Source organism: Sapajus apella, unplaced genomic scaffold (assembly GCF_009761245.1).
Source record: "Sapajus apella isolate SASKATOON/1434 unplaced genomic scaffold, GSC_monkey_1.0 scaffold108, whole genome shotgun sequence".
In the NCBI taxonomy this organism is placed as follows: Eukaryota; Metazoa; Chordata; class Mammalia; order Primates; family Cebidae; genus Sapajus; species Sapajus apella.
The window spans coordinates 5,723,534-5,741,253 of record NW_022437048.1 but is presented as its reverse complement, the minus strand read 5'-3'; the positions used below and the strand labels follow the sequence as shown (position 1 = coordinate 5,741,253).

Here is a 17,720-nt window from a genome sequence, read left to right as displayed (position 1 = left end):
TGGGTGTGGGGGTGGACATCTGTAATCCCAGCTATTCAGGAGGCTGAGGCAGGAGAATTACTTGAACTCAGGACGCAGAGGTTGCAGTGAGCTGAGATCTTGTCACTGCACTCTAGCCTAGGTGACAGAGCCAGACTCCATCTCAAAAAAAAAAAAAAAAAAAAACCACAGGACATACTCTGAAAAATCCAGGACCCTCCTTTTTCATTAACCAACTTCAAACATAACCTTCCTACATATTTTATTATGTATATATGTATGTATATGTATTTTTACATATATGTATGTGTTTTACTCATATATATGTGTTTTTACACATATATATGTTTGTTTCTTTGTTTTTGAGACAGGGTCTCACTCTGTTGCCCACGCTGGAGTGCAGTGGTGCAATCACAGCTCACTGCAACCTCTGCCTCCCATGCTCAAGCAATCCTCCCATCTCAACCTCCTGAGAAGCTGGGACTACAGGCCTACTCCACCATGCCAGGCTAATTTTTGTATTATTTGTAAAAACGGGGTTTTGCCATGTTGCCCAGGCTGGTCTCGAACTCCTGCATTCAAAGGATCCACCCACCTCAACCACCCAAAGTGCTGGGATTACAGGTGTCAGTCACTGTGCCTGGCCTTATTTTTTAAAGTTCATATTTATAAAACATTTTGCAAAAACAGATGGCTTTTAATGCTAAATGAGAAATATATTCCCATGGAAGAATTAAGTACACTGCAGGAAACCCAAAGAAGTAAACCTGCACATTAAAGTGCCCAGGATTAAAGCCTTTTTTTTTTTTTAAGATAAAGTCTGGCTTCATTGCCCAGGCTAGAGTGTAGTAGTTGATCTTGGCTCACTGCAACCTCTGTCTCCTGGATTTAAGTGATTCTCCTGCCTCAGCCTCCCAAGTAGCTAGGATTACAGGCACGCAACACCACGCCAGCTAATTTTGGGGTATTTTTAGTAGAGACAGGGTTTCACTATGTTGGCCAGGCTGATCTTGAACTTCTGGCCTTCGGTGATCTGCCTGGCTTGGCCTTCCAAAGTACTGGGATTACAGACAAAAGTAGATTCTTTCATTCATTCAACAATAGTCATCAAGCATCTGCTTCATTTTCCAGGCAACATTCTCGAGACTGAGAACACATTCTAGGCACTGAGGGCTTCGTTTTGTCCTCAGTGGAGTTCACCCTGTAGATGATGAAGACAGATTATAAACAAATAAACAAAAATATAATTTGCCAGGTGGTAATAAAAACAGTAAACAAACATGAAGTAGGGTAAGAGGGATCAGGGGAAACAGTGGCAGGTCGACGGGATTATTCTTTTAGATTGGGTAGTCAGCCAAGACATTTGAGCGGAGACCTGAATGAAGAGATCTGGGGGAAACATCCCAGGCAGAGTGAATAGCAAGGGCAAAGTTCCTGGGACAAGGGTGGGCTTGGCATGTTCAAGGAACTGCAGAGCAGGAAGGAAGGTAGTGAGAAGTGAAGCTGGAGATCACGAAGCATCTTACAGAGCATGGGAAGGGCTCTTGTCTTTTCCCTGATTGACGCAGGAGACAAAAGATAGGATTACATTTCCTTTGCCTCACTGAAAAAGACAGTCCCTTATGTCCATCTGGGATGAAGTGGAAGCAAAGAAAGAAATATATTAATGGAAATCACAATACCAAGGAAGGAAGAGACTGATGAACAACACGCTGCTTTGAAACCCACTTTAGGATTGTAACATGGGTTCTTGCGATTTTTATCTGAAACACTGTTAATAGTAGGCTGACATTCGTGATTTCCTTCAGTCTAAATGCAGTAACCTCCTATTTTCCCATCAGGTGCAATAAAAATGCTAGTCTAAATTCAGCCTAATCCTGGTGCTAATAATAGCGCAAATGTGAAGTGTGTCTCCGAGCTAGAGATCCCCAATTTTTGCTTCTGAATTAAGCCTTGTTATATGTCCTCCGGGTTCAACTTAATTCTTTTACTCTAATGAGCAAAGTTTAAGGAGAGGCACTGACACTGTACCCGAAGTAGAAGTCAGAACAAACAAATGATCAAGCACTAGCCAAGCAAATGTGCCAGTGTGAAGTAATTCATCTTCCTGGTCGCTGTATTTTTAGCAGTCCCTGCTGAGCAACTCATTTTCACACATTGAGGCCACCAGGACAATTTTCCAACGGAATTTGCACACAATTTCACAAACTACTTTGTTTAAAACTCCTAACCTTTATTTTCTTTTCTGTTTTCTTTTTGCTTGTTTCCTTCCCTCTCTCTTTCCCTTCTTCCCTCTTCCCCTTCTTCCTTACTTTCTCTTCTTCCTTTTCTCCTTTCTTCCTTTCCTCTCCCCTCCCTCCCTCCCTTTCTTTTTCTTAATAATCATGGCTACGTCCTAGACCTAAATCCCTTCAACTTTTTCACTGCTTTTTGGAAAGACCTGTGTTTAATTATAATGGTGAATTAGGTACAAAGAAAGGAACATCTGTTTTGAACACTAATGAAGGTTGTTTTATGGAGCTCAAGTTCTCCTGGTGAATTCTATTTCTAGTAAAATACTTTGGTGGTCATTTCTGCAAAACAGATGAAAAATATTTTTTCTTCAAAATAGATGTCAGGGAGATATGGGAACTCTGGCTGGTGTAACCTCAAATCTCAGCCTATTCTCCTCCCTACAGCTACCAACACATGGATTCTTATCTTCCCAGACCCACTGGGATTTGAAGATTCTCATTATTTATCACTATGGAGAAACAGAGAGAGTGAGAGAAATACATGATGTCATGAAACTTTTTAAAGTTCCATCAAGTTTTTCAGGTAATTAATTCCTATTCCTATACTGACATCCAAGTAGAGGTAAGCAAATCTCTCTACAGTAGCACCTTTCCTGGATTTTCTTTTTTCTTTTTTTTTTTTCTTTCTGAGACAGGATCTGGCTCTGTCGCCCAGGCTGGGGTGCAGTGGCACAATCTTGGCTCACTTTAACCTCTGCCTTCCAGGTTCAAGTGATCCTTCCACCTCAGCCTTCCTAGTAGCTAGGACTACCGGCACATACTACCACGCCAAATTAATTTTTGTATTTTTTGGAGAGACCGGGTTTTGTCATGTTACCCAGACTGATCTTGAACTCCTGAGCTCAAGCAGTCAGTCCACCTCGGCCTCCCAAAATGCTGGGATTTTACAGGTGTGAATCACCATGCCCAGCCTTGTCTGGATTTTCTTCGGAAATTCCATCCATCAAGTTTTTATGCAGCTTTTTTTTTTTTTTTTTTACGTGTAGGTACTGTTCTAGGTGCTGGAGAGACAGCAGTACCAAAAAGGGGGTAAAATTCCTTGCTCTATTGGACCTTACATTCCAGAGGAGGGAAATATACATTATAAAAATAATATGTGAAATATAGTTTGCGAAGCAGTGATAAATGCTACAGAGAAAAATGAACCAGGATAGGTTAAGGGGTGGGGGGTTGCACTTTTAAATAAATGGCCTAGGAAAGTTTCACTGAAAAGGTACATTTGAACAGAATACTTGAAAGAATCAAGCATATGAAGCACCCTTTCAGAGAGCATTTTGACCTTGCTTCCTTTCTAAAAACATACTCTCCAGGGTGGTTTTAAGGAAGCATATTTTATCACCTTCTTGATAAACAAATTTAAATGTGTTAGCTCAACTATGACCATTCTCACCATTATTATCTAACATTGTTCTGGAAAAGACAGTAGCCAATGAAACTGGTCAATAAAACAAATTAGGTATAAAAATAGCAAAGTAGGAGATAAACTTCATAATGTGTAGATGATCTATCAACTGCTTAAACTAAAGGGAAAAACACAATTGCAACTAAAAGAATTCAGCAATTGACTGGTACAAAGTTAATATACAAACATAAATTGCTTTCGTATGTATTAATACAATCAACAACCAGCTTAAAAATACAAAAAAATGCTGTGCACTGTGGCTCATGCCTGTAATCCCAACACTTTGGGAGGCCAAGACAGGTGGATCCCTTGAGTCCAGGAGTTCTAAACCAGCCTGGACAACATAGGCAAAACCCCATCTCTACAAAATAATAATGATACAAAAATTAACTGGGCCTATTGGCATGCACCTTTAGTCCCAGCTACTCAGAAGGCTGAGGTGGAAAGATCGCTTAAGCCCAAGAGGCAGAGGTTAGAGCATGCCACAATCACTGCACTCCAACCTGTGCAACAGAGCTAGACACCTATCTCAAAAAATAAAAATAAAAATACAAAGGAAGATAAAACCCCATTTACAATAGCAAAAAAAAAAAAGAAACAAAATATTAGGTTCACGATTAGAAAGATTCAACATCATGAAGACAGCAATTCTCTCCTTAAAGCTATAAAATGTAATGCAATCCCAATAAAAATACCAACATAATTTTTGTTAGAAAAATAGCAAACTGTATCTAAAGTGCATATGGAAAGAAAATAAAAAAGCCATAAGGCTGGGAAGCTTTAAAAAAATAAAAAGCTAATAATAAGAGAAGACCAAGCCTATCATTTTTATTTTCGTTTTGAAGCTTCACTAATTAAAATAGTGTGGTACCACTGAAGGGTAATAGACTGCTGAATGAAACAGAATAGGAAGTCTAGCAATAGACATAAATATACTAAGCAATTTAGTATATTTGGTTACAAAGTTAACATACAAACATTAATTGCCTTTGTATGTACTAATACAATCAACAACCAGTTTAAAAATACAAAAAAATGCTGTGCTCTGTGGCTCATGCCTATAATCCCAACATTTTGGGAGGCCAAGGCAGGTGGCCTCATTTAGTATATGACTAAACATGGCTTTGCACATCAGTGGAGGAGAAGGTGGATTAGTAAGTGTGTGGTTTGGGAACAACTAGGTTAGCCATCTACACAAATTTTAATGTCATATCCTTTACACCAAAATTAATTTTTAGCACATAAAATTTTAAATGTAAAAACAGAAACATAACATAAAGCACTAGAAATAGGAAACCATTTTTAAATAGACTCAGGGGAGGGAAAACCTTACTAAGCATTACACAAAAGATTGAAACTAGGGAAAACTCATCAATTCAAATACATAAAAATTTTAAAATTTCACATGGCAAAAAGCAAAATTAAAAGAAATATTTTTGCAACATAGAGAAAAAGAAACCTTCAGGCTTTGCTGGTAGAAGTAAAACTTGGTGCCAGACCTGTTGAAAGTGATTTTCAAGTATACGTGTCTTTGACGTAGAAATTCCACTTCTAGGAATTTATTTCATACATCTATTGACACATAGGAAAAAGATATGTACAAGGATATTTATGCAGCATTATCTGAAATATCAAAATATTAGAACAATTGGGATACATCTATATAATGGAATCACATGCAACCTTCCAAGAATCAGGCAAATCTGTATGTATTGATATGAAACACTCTTCAAGATAAGAGAGTTAGATAAATGAAGAAATAGTCAACTTAGTATGCTACCATTTGTGAGATTTTTAAAAAGAATTGCACAAACACATGCTCAAACATCTCTGAAAGGATAACTTAAGAAGCTAGTAGCAATGATTGCCTCTGGGAAGGGAACTCAGACCAGAGAATGAAAAACTAAACTAATTTTCAATTATATTCATGTATAGATTTGAATTTTGTGCTGTACGTATGTTATGCCTACTCAAAAGAATCAAAAATACTGTAATACTTTAAAAGTAACAGATGTTTGTTAAAATATCTTTATCGATAGCCCCACACTATGGAAACCAAGGAAATATATTTCTTAAATTACTAGATAAAAACAAGGAATCTCGATTCTGGTCTTAGATCTTCCTATTGAATCATATTAGAAGCAAAACAGATATTTTTTTTCTTTTTTCCTTTTTTTTTAGACATTCTCGCTCTGTCGGCCAGGCTGTGCTCTGTCGCCACCACACTTGGCAGGTGCAGCGGTGTGATCTCAGCTCACTGCAACTTCCACCTCCTGGGCTCAAGCAATTATCTGCCTCAGCCTCCCGAGTAGCTGGGACTACAGGAGTGTGAAACCATGCCTGGGTAACTTTTGTATTTTTAGTAGAGATGGGGTGTCGCCATGTTGGCCAGGCTGGTCTCCAACTCTGCCTCAAGTGATCCACCCACCTTGACAACCCAAAGTGCGGGGATGACAGGTGTGAACCACCACACCCAGCCAAGGCTTATTTTTGAAGGTTGAACTTTTCCAGGCTTTACCTAACTCTTGAATTTCTGAAGCTTACCAAGAAACAGATGCAACAGAATGCTGCTATTCACAAACCTGACAGTATTTTTTCATGCAGATTTGGGTTCCATACTAGAATTGCTGCCCTAGCCTCCCACTCTACTCAGCAACAAGGTTCAAAAGGCAGTTTCCTCTGCAGTTACATCTCTAGGTTCATCTTCACTCATTCTCTGATATAAGCGTCCTCATTTTCTTTTGTGCTTGTGGAAGCACTTGAGAATTGTTTTATATTCAAACAAGAATTTTTAGTTGCTTCTCAATAGAATGAACAAATCAGATTTCTAGCCCTCTATGTTGCCAGAAACAGAATTTGCAAATCAGTTTCTCTAATTTTTTATTGATCATATTTAATCATTATATCTATTTAAATGTTCTACTTCTTCATTTGGGCACAGAATGATATTTCGTTTCCCTATCAGCTGGAGACTGTCAATCGACTTTGGCCAATAAAATATGAAAGTGTTGTACATCTCTTTGATCAAGAAGCTTTTAAGAACCAATGTACAAAGTCACAATATCCCCTTTCCCATGTTGGCAACTGTAGACACAACTGACAAGGTAAAGGCTCCTTCATTTTGAGTGTCTAAGTAACTCAAAATGTATAATAAACAGAGCCCCCCAAAGTAATCGATATTGGAATATAATATAATTGAGAAATTAACTTTTGTTGTATGAAGCCACTAAAACTTTGTAGTTTGTTACTGTAGCATCACCTAACCTATACTGACTGATACACAGGAGTCCACTGGGTTACTGTTTACACTAGTAAGGTCATTCATTGATTCAGTCAGTCAGTCAGTCAACAAATAAGTATCTTCTAGCTGCAACTCAGTTTTCTAGACTCTAAGAAACAATAGTGAAGGAGAGACAAACAAAAATGTATAGAACAAATAAATGAGAAACTCTTCTGATTCTTTGACCTGTAGCCTAACCCAATGACAGGCAGGGTTATTTGTGAGAATGGAAATCCTGAAATAGCTGGTTCCCATTTCTATTCTTACAGCATCCCCATTGAGACACTTGGAAACGGTAATATCAACTCTAAAAAAACTAATTTTATTCATTAAGAAAATTAAATTAAATGTTATACTTTTAGAAAAAGAAGTGTTCAGAAACACATCTTTGGGTGGGAACTCAGGGAGGTTAACAATTACCAATCTAGCTTAAAGTAGTTGTAAATAACTGTCTAAAGAAAGAATAGAAGCTAAACATTTTTCAACCAGTGCTTCTGGGGTTGTTAGCATATAAAATAAGGATAAAGTGACATGGAGATGTTGAGAAAAACTGGTTTTAATAACTAATCTTTTCGGTGTCCATGGTCTCTAATGGTCTCAATCAAGATCTGGATTTGGGAAATATCTGAGAGAAATGCAAACAGCTGTAAATAACAGAAAACCCTATAAACAGCAGCTTAACAAGAAAATGATTTTCTCATGTAACAAGAAACTCAGAAATAGCTGTACCAAAGCCAGTGCAGACTGTCAAGAGTGTTATTAAGGAAATGATTTCTGGTTTTTTTTACCTGCTCTGTCATCCTTCACATGTGTTTGTTTGTTTTATTGTTGTTGTTTGTTTATTTGTTTTAGTTCTCAGGGATACAAGATTGAGAATGTACCTTTGGCCACTATGTCCATGCTCCAGAAAAATAGAAAGGCAGAAAAGTAAAAAGTCTAATTCTTGTAAGATTTTGTTAAAGATTACTCTCCCAGATATCTTCCTTTCATCTCTTTAGCCAGAATTGGTTACATGACTACCTTTATTTGTAAGGAAATCTGGAGAGGTAAGTATTTTATCTATGTACATGCCTGCCCTGAAAAATGTAACAGTTCTCTTTAGAAGAAAGAAAAAGAGAATATGTATTATATAAACAAATAGTCACAGGAAGAATAGGTAAAATTAAAAAAAGAGAGAAAGAGAGAGAGAGACAGCAAAGGACAAACCCCCAAGGAATGAGAACAGTTAAAGGATGGGCAAAGATCGATGGGCTCAAGGCACGCATTTTATTTTCTATTGTGTGGTTTTTAACCAGCTTTTATTATTTGAAAGCACTTTTTAATTCCCGTAAATTTCCCAAGTACAGGGCTTAATTGAGACTATTACAGCAAGCTAAAAGAATATCCAAAAAAGACACAGGCTGTTTTTCTTTTTTTGAGACAGTCTCACTCTGTCTAGGAGGCTAGAGTGCAGTGGTGTGATCTTGGCTCACTGCAAATTCCACCTCCTGGGTGCAAGAGATTCTCTGCCTCAGCCTCCCAAGTAGCTGGGACTACAGGCATACACCACAGGCCCAGCTAATTTTTGTATTTTTTGTAGAGACATGGTTTCGCCATGTTGGCCAGGCTGGTCTCCAACTCCTGGCCTCAAGTTATCCACCTGCCTTGGCCTCCCAAAGTGCTGGGAGGTGTGAGCCACCATGCCCAGCCAAATGCTTAGGCTTCTTGTTACTAACTCAATCTATTGAATCATAGATAACTCACAGCTAGTGCACTAGCAAATCCAAACAGACTGGCTATACTAAACTATACCATAAGGCATTATGCTAGTCACCGGGGATAATGGCACTAAGGTTAGTTCCATGCTTTCAAAGAATGTGTGGTCTAGCCTCCAGATAAAGAAACTGTGGTACCTATACACCATGGAATACTATGCAACCATGAAAAAAAACAAGATCATGTCCTTTGCAGGGACATAGATGGAGCTGGAAGCCATTATCCTCAGCAAGCTAACACAAAAACAGAAAACCAAACACCACATGTTCTCACTTGTACGTAGAAGCCAAACAATTAGAACACATGGACACAGGGAGGGGAACAACACACACTGGGGCCTGTTGTGGGGACAGGGGGATGGTCAGCATCAGAATAAACAGCTAATGCATGCGGGGCTTAATACCTAGGTGATGGGTTGATAGGCGCAGCAAACCACCATGGCACATGTTTACCTATGTAACTAACCTGCACGTCCTATACATGTATCCCAGAACTTTAAATTCAATTTTTTAAAAACTTAAATTTAATTTAATTTTTAAAAACTTGTACTCTAGCTTAACAGGGAAGTGTAGAAACTAAACAACTAATATAAAGCAGAGTGATAATGGCTATAACAGATGTGAACCAAATATTTTGCCGTAATATTGAAGAGAGCAACCAATTGCCTGGGGAGGTAGGAGTAGACTTCATCAAGAAAGGAACTCTTGAGCCGGGCGCGGTGGCTCAAGCCTGTAATCCCAGCACTTTGGGAGGCTGAGGTGGGTGGATCACGAGGTCAAGAGATCGAGACCATCCTGGTCAACATGGTGAAACCCCATCTCTACTAAAAATACAAAAAATTAGCTGGGCATGGTGGTGTGTGCCTGTAATCCCAGCTACTCAGGAGGCTGAGGCAGGAGAATTGCCTGAACCCAGGAGGCGGAGGTTGCGGTGAGCCGAGATCACGCCATTGCACTCCAGCCTGGGTAACAAAAGCGAAACTCCGTCTCCAAAAAAAAAAAAAAAAAAAAAGAAAGGAACTCTCTTGAAATGGATCTTGAAAGTAAAGTAGAAATTAGTAGAAATTAGCTGGGTCCTGAGGCACTCCAGGAACAAAAAATAGCTTTTGCAGGGTATGAAAACAACAGCATGCTTGATATGCTTTGATCATGGGGAAAGTGATTAGAAAGAAAGCAAAGGGAGTTGAGGCTAGAGAAGTGGAGTGGGGTCACATCATAACTGATCTTATATATGTATATGTCTATATATACCAGAAACAGAGACTCAAACACCCGCAAAACTTTGAGCTGTTTTTGTTCCCAGAGAGTACGTAAGCCCCGAGTTGAGATAAAGGGTAAGTAGAGATGGAAAACACACCTTCATGGGGTTCAGAACTGAGGGCCCATTCAAAGTGGGGAGGGGAGAAATGTCCAGCTGAGGAGAGAAAAGGACTTACTGATGAGTTATTCTTCAACGTGGGCCACATACACTGATGCTCTGCCCGTGCAGATGAGCCATCCAGTAAAACTGGACATCCCGACAAAGTGCCTCCTGAAGACAGAGTGTGTCTTAATGTGTGGGAAGCTTGGACATCCTACGTGGAAATCAACACTTAAGGGAAACAGTCTGCCCTCTAACAAATGTGTAACCGAATGAAACCAGTTGGGAATTTCTATCTTTGGGATGCAGAAAACACATCACAACTGCCATGCATGTCATGACAAGAGATTGAACTTACTCCCAGTTCACAAAGTTTGTATCAGTCACTCCCATACATGATGTTTTGTGTGAAAGGCACTGCTAAAAATGGCTGCTCCAGGGCTAGCTGTGGCACACACCTGTAATCCCAACACTTTGGGAGGCCAAGGCAGGTGGATCACTTGAGCCCAGGAATTTGAGACCAGCCTGGGCAACATGGGGAGACCCCCCTCATGTCTACAAAAAACACAAAAAATTAGGTGGGCATGGTGTGGTGGTGCACACCTGTAGTCTCAGCTACTCAGGAAGCTGAGGTGGGGGGATCACTTGAGACTGAAAGGCAGAGGTTGCAGGTCACAGTGAGCGGTGATCCAACCACTCTAGCCTGGATGACAAGACACTGTCTCAAAAAAAAAAAAAAAAAAAAAAAAAAAAAGGCTGACCTGACAAAACTAATGCATGGGGATGAAAATCAGAGGAGTGGTTATCTTTGGGAGTAGGTAATGCCTGAGAGTCTGATGGTATTGAAAATGGTCTGTATTTTGATCTGGATGGTAGTAACATGGATGTATATGTACTTTTAACTGTTTGTTCAGGCCGGGCGCAGTGGCTCAGGCCTATAATCCCAGCACTTTGGGCGGCCGAGGTGGGCAGATCACCTGAGGTCAGGAGTTTGAGACCTGACCAACACAGTGAAACCCTGTCTCTACTAAAAGTACAAAAATTAGCCGGGTGTGGTGGCGCGTGCCTGTAATCCCAGCTACTTGGGAGGCTGAAGCAGGAGAATCGCTTGAACCCAGGAGGCAGAGGTTGCAGTGAGTCGATATCACGCCACTGCACTCTAGCCTGGGTGACAGGAGCAAAACTCCCTCTCAAAAAAAAAATGGTTGTTCAAAGAGGCCGTGTGGCTCACACCCATAATCCCAACACTATGGGAAGCCAAGGTGGAGGATTGCATGAGGCCAGGAGTTTGAGACCAGCCTAGGCAACATAGCAAGACCATATCTCTACAGAAATTTTTGAAAATTAGCCAGCCATGTTGTCTCAAGCCTGTAGTCCCAGCTACTCAGGAGGCTTAGGTGGAAGGATCACTTGAGCCCAGGAGTCAAGGCTACAGTGAGCTATGATCATACTAATGTCTCTAGCCTAGGCAACAGAATGAGACTTCCAACTCAAAAAAAAAAAAAAAAAGTCTGTTTAAGAGGCACAGACTTTATATAAGCTATACCTCAATTTAAAAAGAGCTAGCCCAGTATTTCCTTTTATTCAACCACAACCTACTTAGGCCTGGGTTATCCACGTTCCTCTCTCTTTCTCCCCCACAAAGAATCAAACTCATAGATTCAACATTCCAATGCCAGCTAGTACAAATGCAAAGTCACAGGGAAGCAGAAACACAAATATGTTTAACTGGCAGGAAGATCAAAGAAAAGTAAATAATAAACTATGGTTTCATCAAACATTTACAGAACAGCACAGGGCAGAACAAAAGAGCCAATAATCAAGATATACATTTGAAGAATATTTGTTTTAGAGCAATTTGTTTTCAAATTTGCAACCAGTTTTAAGTCTTGTATTTAAATCTAACATTTTTAAGAGATTATAACAGACCTTTGGTTAATTATGGTTTTAGAAACTATAATCTTTCGAAGCTTTCAAAAATGTTTTTGAACATTAAAAAAAAGAACTCTTTCCTTTTTGGGATTTCTATACTTGCATTGCCCTACAATTCAGTGACCTATATGGTATCAAAGCAGCTGCCAAGCACTATGGTAGTACTACAAAAATACATTTGAATTGCTTTTCACACTAATTTTTTTTTCTCTGCGTGGGTAAGGGACTTCCCCATTTTCAGACAGAAGTTGTAGAGAATTGCTTTCCTTAGTTCTGGCCCTCTGCTGGTTTTGGTTACAGATACAACACTCCCCACTACCTCATGGCTACCCCCTTACCTCTCAACAGAAGTAATTTTTGGCAGGAGGATAAAGAGCAAAGTCAAGTCATAGGCCAAAGTCAATGAACTCTCAGGCAAACCCACTAAGCTCCCTCCCACCACAAGCCAAAATTTGAGGGGTTTGGGATAAGCAAAGTAACTGAAAAACATACTGCCACAAGGAGGGCCACTGGCAGGAAGGAGCTGCCCCAAATTCACCCCAGAGCACCAGGCTGCCCCATCAGCAATATTTTCTTCAGTAGGGATTCTATTGATTCTGAGCTCATAGTAATACGAGACCAAGAAATAATCAGACATCACAGAGAAGAAAGAACTTGATAGTATTAATAGTGATTATTCCAATTTGATTAATTTGTCTTTTCTTGAGAAAAAATTACAAAGAAAATTCGGAATTTACTCTAGCCCTGCTAAAATATATCTGTCTGGAACTGTTTCCTTTACCTATGAATCAAAAACTTCTAATTTTCTAAACTTTTGCCATCTCACCATTTTTGTAAAGGGCTACACCTTTAAATCCTTTAGAATGAGACAGCCATGTTAGCACGAAAAGGGAATGCATCTCGAACAAGAATTATCGAATTTGAAAGTCATAGCTTTGCCACTTACTAGATATAAAATGGGGAATAATACCTAGCTTCACAGAGCTGTTATAAGGAATAATGATGTTTTGTAGCCTATAACAGTCTATACAAACCTGAGGTACAAGAGAAGCAGTATCACCAATTAGAAAGATCAGAGGCTTTGGATCCAGAGAGCTCCTGGTTCAAATCTCAGCATTATCACTTTGATCAAGTTAAGTCCTTTGACCCTCACTTGCCCCATCTGGACTGTTGCAAAATTAAATATTAACATCTATAAAAGCCCAGTCACTTAACAGACATCCAGTAAATGATAGCTATTATTTTGAGGGCATTTTTCTTCCATTTATTAATAGTTATTTTTCATTCATTCATTCAAGAAATATTTAATGAGCTGTGTTAGATATTTATTGTACTGTATTAGAATATAAGGGAAGGCATATACATCTCCTGTCTTTGTGGAGTGATCATCTAGTAGGGGACACAAACAAATAAATAGGCAATTACAATATGATTTTACATGTATTAAAAACCATAATTACTTTTGCACCAACCCAGTATAATAGGAAAAGTACATATGGTCCTATGAGAATGAGAGGAGAGACACTTCATTCAGACTTAGGTCGGTACCACAGAGAAAGCAACATTGAACTGATAACTGAAAGATGAGCAGCAATTGTCAAGTGAAGAGGAGAGTGTAAGGGCAATTTTTTTAAACAAAAACACGCACAAAGGCCCAGAAGCAAGAGAGATCATGTTAGTCAAAGACTATCTCAAAATATCCAGCAACACGTCATACCCTTTGTTCTGGGATTAGAATATATATACTGTCAAATAGATAATAGATCTTTCTGTCTCTTTCCTGTCCATTTACATCATGTCTTTCAGCCTTTCATCTGACAAATAGCAATTGAAGAAAATATATTTTCATCTTCAGCTAAAATCATACCATTATCAAGTATAAATTTTTCATGATATGGCCCAATAATTCACAACACATATTCTTATTTCAGTCTGGTGATACCCCAAGAATAGCATCAGACTGGATGGCGATGGATAAATACCCCTCTACCCTTCATTAACTTAACAGTACAATCAGAAAAATAAAATAAAATGGATGACGTAAAACAGTATATGGTTAAACGTTACTTGAATGGTTGAACAATAAATATAATGGAAATTTAAATGAGGATGGATCATGACAAAGTCTTATAAATGCCACTGTAGCTTGGGAGTATTTTCCTCATATCATTCAGTGAGGCATATGACCTTACTATATACAGATACCTTTGTTCAGTCATTCAAAAAATATTCAAAGGCTTACTATTATATTTTATACAACAGGGACAGAGACAAAGATCCTACCCATACAAATCTTATATTTTTGTTGGCAGAAGAGGAGGCAATCAACAGAAAAATAAGTTAACACCTTACATACATATCTTACTGAATCTTCAAAGCGACTCCATGAGGTAGAATTATCACCCTCATTTTATAGAAGAGACAAAAGGATGTTAAATAACTTGTCTAAGATTAGAGAGCTAGGAAGTGACACAGCGCAAATTTTAACCTAAGTTATTTTTGCATTTCTTACAGAAAGATTCTCATACCTAATTTAACCTTAAATTAAATCACAAATTTAATTGTATTTTAGTTTCTATCAGACGCTAAAGCCATTCCACTCCACTGCTGAAATTTTACATGTCCGTGAACCACAGAGGTTGCTGGAGGCTTTCCTATCACATGACCCATCCTGAAATTGCGTGCCCGGGATTTAGCCAAGTGGTTCTCACTTTTTCCTTCCCCTTAGCTAGGTCCTCATATATTTCTTACTCCTGTGATGTTCTTCCTTCCACCTGCATTGCTTTTAATTTTTATTTTGGTTTCCATTTCAAATTATCACTATGGGTTCCATTTTATCCAATTCCTTCCTCTACGTTTAACATCTTCAACAAATTCCTTGTTTATTTTCCTAATTCACCAAAACAGTTATTGATTAGTAATATTATATTCCCCTTCAAAGGCATGACTCTAATGGGCTCTGCAGCAACTGTGGAATATTAAAAGGATTGCCGTTATTTGGAATGATACATATTAACAATAGCTCTACCACTAAGCAGTTACGAGCACTTCAATTTTCTTTCTTTTTTTTTTTTTTTATTTTTAGAGATGGGGCTTCTCCATGTTGGTCAGGCTGGTCTCAAACTCCTGGCCTCAGGTGATCTGACCACCTCGGCCTCCCAAAGTGCTGGGATTACAGGCGTGAGCCACCGCGCCTGGTCTAACACTGCAAGTTACAAAAAAATCGTACCTGATGAAGAATTGTGGTTCAGAAAAGCTGAAATACTTGCTCAAGGCAGGTAAATACCATAAATCCAGGTCTGGCTTCCTACTATACCATACGTATTGTCTCTCTAAAATTATAGAAATCACAGAAATATGGATTTGAAAGAGCCCTGTAGAACTGATTTTTTTAATGTTTTAATTTTAATTTTGTGGCTACATAGTGTATATATTTATGGGGTACCTGAGATGTTCTGATACAGACATACAATGTGTAATAATCAATCTTTCACAAGATGCCTCCCCGTGTAGGCATCGTGTCTATAGAATCCTTCTCAGGGATCCAGTCTCTGATTGAAATCATGGCTTTATTACATACCAACTGTGACATCTATGAGCCTCAGTTTTCTTACCTATAAAAGGGAATAGTACTATTTACCTCATAGTGTTACTGTTAGGATTAAATAATAAAGTATGTAAAGGTTCTTTGTAAACAATAAAGCACTTTACAAATGCTCTCTGACCTTTCTTTACAAGCAGGTTAGACCCGTTCGGCTTAAAAATAAATTATTATTAAATTTAAATCATTCTGGTGGATACCCCTTTACATAATGTATCACTAATTTCACAATCACAAATTTAAATAGAGCCCTATATTCATACATTTTTCTAGTAGCAAAATTGTTTTACACTACTACTACATATAAGACTAAGCTTACAATGCAAGTGTTTCTCAAACTCTTTTGGACAAAAAAATACCAACTTGGAATAGGTATAAAAAAATAAATTTCACCTTAAATATACAGTTATGTAAAATAATTACATAGCTTGAAATAGCCTGGCTTTAAGTAAATTTTCTAATATAATTTTATTAGAATTTTTGCACATATTAAAAATACCAAGTATGATACATTATTATAATTATAATAGAAAATAAATATTTTCTTTTTGCTTATTGAGCATTTGACATTTATTAAGACATTTAATAAAATTCTTTAGTTATGAGAGAATGATAATTTAACAATAGTTAAGAAAAGTTACTGGAGGAAGCTAGAAGGGCAATAAAATAATATAGGAAAAAGAAAAACTATGTAACACATATAACCTGACTTTTAATGGAGATTTTGGCAAATTACTGTATCCAACAACAGAAATGTTTCAGAACACTTTATAGAAACTACCAATAAAATTGGTTAAATTACATTATTTGTAAAGTGCCCACTTGTATTCTCATTTACAATGATCCATGGGTATAATACTAAGTCCTCTTATCCAAGTAAATAGAAAATTCAATTTCTCTATTAACTTTCTCCTTCTTTACCATTGAAATTCATCTAACTTAGTGCAATCAGCTTAAAATCTGTCATTTCCAGGATTGCTTCTGTGTGTTCTTCTCTTGGCATTCATATTGTTTCTCTTTCTTTTCCAAGGATCTTATTCTAATATACCATAAAAATGTATGAACATATATATATTTGTGTGTGTGCACTGGATTTGCATCTTTCTCTAAATTAGTACTTCTTTTAATAATGGGTGAAAATCAAATCAGGACAGAAGGTTCATTGCTTCCTCACCCCTTATTAAGGCAGAAAGGTGAAAATATCATGTCTTTTTTGTGGCATATGCCCACCACACTAAATAAAAACATTTATTGTTTTACTTACAGTCAATGTCCTTCAAGTTGTCTGTGGTAATATATTTTTTAAGCAATGTCGTCTGAAAAATCAAAGAAATCCACTTTTCTACCTTCTAAGCTTCTTACATCTTCTGAATGATGCAGGCTCACGAGTTGCCAAATGAGATGGGTAAAGGCAGCCAAATAGGACTTCCTAGCCAATCTAAAAATAGCAGGTGGTGGTGGACAGCTATACCATTTTTCCCTTTCTCTTTGTCTTCCCTCTATGGGAGAGGTACCATAAACATGCCTTGTTGGAAATTAAAACAGTACAAAAAGAATTCTGTTCCCTCGTGCCCTAAGATCTAGAGAAATGATCAGTTTTAAATTGTGGACATTTTCAGAAGGAAGATGTGAAAGTCAAAGGAGTTATTTTTGCATTTCTTACAGAAAGATTTTCATACCCAATTTCCATTTGTTCTATGAAGAAAACTGACCACAACTGCTGGAATCAAGAGTTGCTTTTGCCTTTTATTTTTCTTTCCTGGAGCTCCTTGAATAATAATTATTAATATTTGTATGTTTTATAGTTGGCAAAGTCCTTTCACAGATTTTGTTATTGGCTCCTTACAGCAGCTTTTGCCTTGAAAAAGTTCTAGCATTACAACTTGAAAAATGAGAAAACTGAGGCTCACAAATGAAGCTTGCCCAAGGACCAAGTAAATAAGAGGTAGACCTGTCTTCAAATTCCCCATTTATTATACACCCACACACACATACATACAGACACACACACTATCTCCCTAAGGATTCCAACATAAAATCCTCCAACATAAAATAGCATTTAGGGATTTATTAAATGACATTTAAATGTTATTAGATGTTAAGGCTTTAACATTTAAA

The 17,720-nt window shown here is 37.9% G+C and overlaps 1 protein-coding gene across 1 annotated transcript in view; it reads right to left on the bottom strand.

The window, feature by feature from the left end:
- The window catches only part of SLC4A4 (solute carrier family 4 member 4), a 499,211-nt gene extending 482,241 nt beyond the window's left edge, over positions 1-16,970 (bottom strand). Inside the window, exon 1 of the mRNA XM_032259361.1 lies at positions 16,867-16,970. The gene's annotated coding sequence lies outside the window, so the exon portion shown is untranslated. The remainder of the gene's footprint in view (positions 1-16,866) is intronic.
- Between the last annotated feature and the right edge of the window lie 750 nt (positions 16,971-17,720).